The sequence below is a fragment of the Natrix helvetica genome, assembly GCF_964273705.1.
Source record: "Natrix helvetica genome assembly, chromosome: 2".
Taxonomy (NCBI): Eukaryota; Metazoa; Chordata; class Lepidosauria; order Squamata; family Natricidae; genus Natrix; species Natrix helvetica.
The window spans coordinates 149,978,328-149,982,232 of record NC_138552.1 but is presented as its reverse complement, the minus strand read 5'-3'; positions in this window follow the sequence as shown (position 1 = coordinate 149,982,232).

The following is a 3,905-nucleotide window of genomic DNA, read 5'->3' as shown; positions in this document are numbered from 1 at the left end:
AAAAACTGTATAAGATTGTGTGGAGGTCCACTTTTTTTTTCATTCTGTAGGAAAACTGTATTTCTTCCATCAAAATTAAGCCTGAAGTTTTATTACAGATGACAGGGCGGACCTGCTATACATTGCAAAGACTTGGCTGGACATAAAATGTATCTATTTGGGTTTTGCGTATGAATTAGGGGTAGGGTAGAAGGGAGGAGTCATCCAGGACCCCCTGGAGTTTGTCAGAGGCACTGTCCTGCAGATAGCCAGAACCTACTTGTGAGGTTGAGTGTTAGGAGTCAATTCGAATTGCTGCAGCTGAACCAGCCGTCCTAGTTCAGAACAGCATCTCTGACTGGGCTGCTTAATGCTGTGGCTGTGCCAATTGCACTTGCTCCTGAATTGGGAAGCCCTACTTGTAATCATTCTTGCCTTAGCCAGATGCTGGTTGGATTATTGCTATGCATTTTATACGGAGCTGCTACTGAAGACACTGCAGGAGCTGTAACTGGTTTGTAATGCAGTGCTGTGTGAATTGATAAGCACATCTCAATACATCCACCCAACACACACACACACACGGCAAAACCACTATTTTAACACTGCCTTTCTCCAATTATTTCTACCTGCCATGCTCTATTAGGATAGGTACACTTTAGGTTTCTTCCTTGAAGCAATATAACCTGAGAGGACCTAGAAGACATCCCTTTGCTGTTGCAGCACATGACTTCTGGAATGACCTTCCCTCAATATATGGGTTGGTCCTGTCCTTGATAGCTTTTAGAAAAGCATTAAAATGGCTTCTTCTTTTAGGTATTAGAGCTGGAATGAAAGGTGGCATTCAGCAGGTTCTTACCAGCTGAGAAACGATCGGGGAAATTTTGAGTAGTTTGGAGAACTGGTAAATACCACCTCTGATTGGCCCCATCCCCATCTATTCTCTGCCTCCTGAGTCCCAGCTGATCGGGAGGAAATGAGATTTTGCAGTAACCTTCCCCTGGAGTGGGGAGGGAATGGAGATTTTACAGTATTTTCCCCCTGCCACGCCCACCAAGCCATGCCACACCCACCAAGCCATGCCCACAGAACCGGTAGTAAAAAAAATTGAATCCCACCACTGGCCACTACCCAGGATTGAACACTCAACCTTCCAAGTGGGAGTGAGAGTCCGCACCACTATGCCACCACGCTACTGAAATTGGACAATGTGTTTTGGGGGAATTAAAATATCTCTAAATATCTGTTCCCTGTTATTACTTGGTTTTTGTTATGGTTGATATATGCTGCCCAGGGTCATATTTGTGTGAGTTGAGCAGTCTTATAGCAATAGCAATAGCACTTAGACTTATATACCGCTTCACAGTGCTTTCCAGCCCTCTCTAAGCGGTTTTTACAGTCAGCCTATTGCCCCCAACAATCTGGGTCTCATTTTACCCACCTCAGAAGGATGGAAGGCTGGGTCAGCCTTGAGCCGGTGAGACCCAAACTGCCAAACTGCTGGCAGCCGGTGATCAGCAGAAGTGCAAATACTGCTTTCTAACCACTGCGCCACCACGCCTCTTAATACTGTACCCTTCTATATAAATGCAGAACTATTGCAATAAATGAAAAATAAAACCCCATAATCACCATCATTAAATGCTTCTGAATATTTGCCATCAAGGATTGAGGTAGCTTTCAAAATAATTCAGGAATATTTGGGGTAACCAGAATGATCTTTTCCCCATTATATTCAAGTCTTGCAATGAAGAACATTTATATTTGTTAGAAAACTTGGCAACAGGCATGAAATAAAATTGTCCTGTGCTTACCAACTTCTTCTAGTCTCATTTCTTCTCTTTTTTTTACTTCATGTATGCAGATCAAGATCAGGAATCTATCTAGCTTTGTAATGCCTATCTAACCAGGATATGTAGGGCAATTCATTTGTTGTTTGTTTGGCAATCTGGAAAAGCATACACTTTACTCAAGATCTTTTGACATTTGAAGCGCCCTGGACTGGGTTTATAAAACCTGGATAATTCTAGTCTTTCGGCAGTGGCCGCTCTGAGCGCACGCTCTATGTTTGTATGCTCTGCAGGCAGCTGGCCAACAACCATAGAGCATATGCCCAGAGTGGCCACCGACGAAAGACTCGGGTTGGAAGCTGCGGAAAAAGCCAGGCTAGGATGGTGGCGGCAGCGGAGGTGCCCTGGCTCTGTAATGAGAGCTGGGCCATGCATCGTGAGGCTGGGAGGTGGGTGAGCGAGAGCAGAACAGCCGCTTGCGCAACCCCCCTCTCCAGCCGTGCAGAGCACCATTCACTGGCATTTGGAAAGTGCGAAGCCACGGGAGTCTGGCGGCGGCGGCGAACAGGCGCTCACGCGGCTTGGCGATACCCCTAGGTCAGTGAATGGCACTGTGCCTGGCTGCAAAGGGGGTTTGCCGGGTGGCTGCTCGTGAGTGTGGTCGCTTCATGGCTGTTGTGTTGAGCTGCTGTGACAGCGCAACACAGCCATTTGCCCATGAGGCTGTGCCCGGCTCTTTGGGAGCCCGCTTGCAAGAGAGCAGCCGCCCGGCAACCCCAAAACAATAAACCCTCCCCTCATAATAAAGCCCAAGGTAAAAAGAAAATAAGACCCTGCCATATTTTCGGGGAAACACGGTATAAATAGAGGCATATAATCAAAATCACTTGGAAGTATTAGTACTGCTTTATAAAGACTTAGTACTGGAATACTGCATCCAGTTTCGGTCATATTACAAAACAGATGTTGAGACTTTCGAAAAAGTGCAAAGAGCAACTAAGATGATTAAAGGCCTGGAGACCAAAGCATATGAAGAATGGTTGCAGGATTTGGGATTGGCTAGTCTAGAGAAAAGAAGGGCTAGATATGATAGCAATATTCCAGTATTTGAGAGCTGCCGCAAAGGAGGAGGAGGTCAACTTATTTTCCAAAGCACCTGAGAGCAGGGCAAGAAACAATGGATGGAAACTAATCAAGGAGACAAGCAGCCTGGAATTTAGGAGAAACTTCCTAACAGTGAGAACAATTCATCAGTGGAACAGCTTGCCTTCAGACATTGTGGGTATTTCATCACTGAAGGTTTTTAAGAAGAGACTGGACAGCCCTTGTCTGAAATGGTATAGGGTTTCCTGCTTGAGCAGGGGGCTGGACTAGAAGACCTTCCCGGTCCTTCTATTCTAAGTTATACTGCAGGACACCAGGTGGCAGGCGATTTCTGATCATACTCAATAAGCACACCGGAAATAATAAAAAGGCTTCATTGCCGCAGATGGTGGTTTCAGGAATGAAGCTGCTCTCATAAGGAAAACACCAAGGACTGCAAATAGATTTAAGTTAAGCTAATGATGCCAGGAAATTGGAATAAACTTTTTAAAAAATAGCTCTCCATCCTCTCCAATTAACGAAAGCACAATTTGGAGTTGCAACTCAGACCAGAACCTGTCCTGGCACTTAGTGTGAAGGGTTAAAAAAAAAAGCCTCTGGGCCACTACTGACTACTTCAGCTTCAACCACAACAATAAAGAGCACACAATAAGTACAAACTCAAGCTAAACTGCTCCAAATTCGATTGCAGAAAATACGACTTCAGCAACAAGAGTGGTCAATGCCTGGAATGCTCTACCTGACTCTGTGGTTACATCCTCAAACTCCCATAACTTTAACCTTAAACTGTCTACCGTGGACCTCACCCCATTCCTAAGAGGTCTGTAAGGGGCGCACCAGCGTGCTTACCGTCCCTGTCCCCACTTATTCGTAGCCATTTCCTGTATTCATAATCATGTATCTGTTATCTTATACATGCTTGACAAAATATCACATACATACATACATACATACATACATACATACATACATACATACATATGCAAAATACAGCTGCCTCTGCCTTGACCAAATAAGAATAAGAAGGGGTGA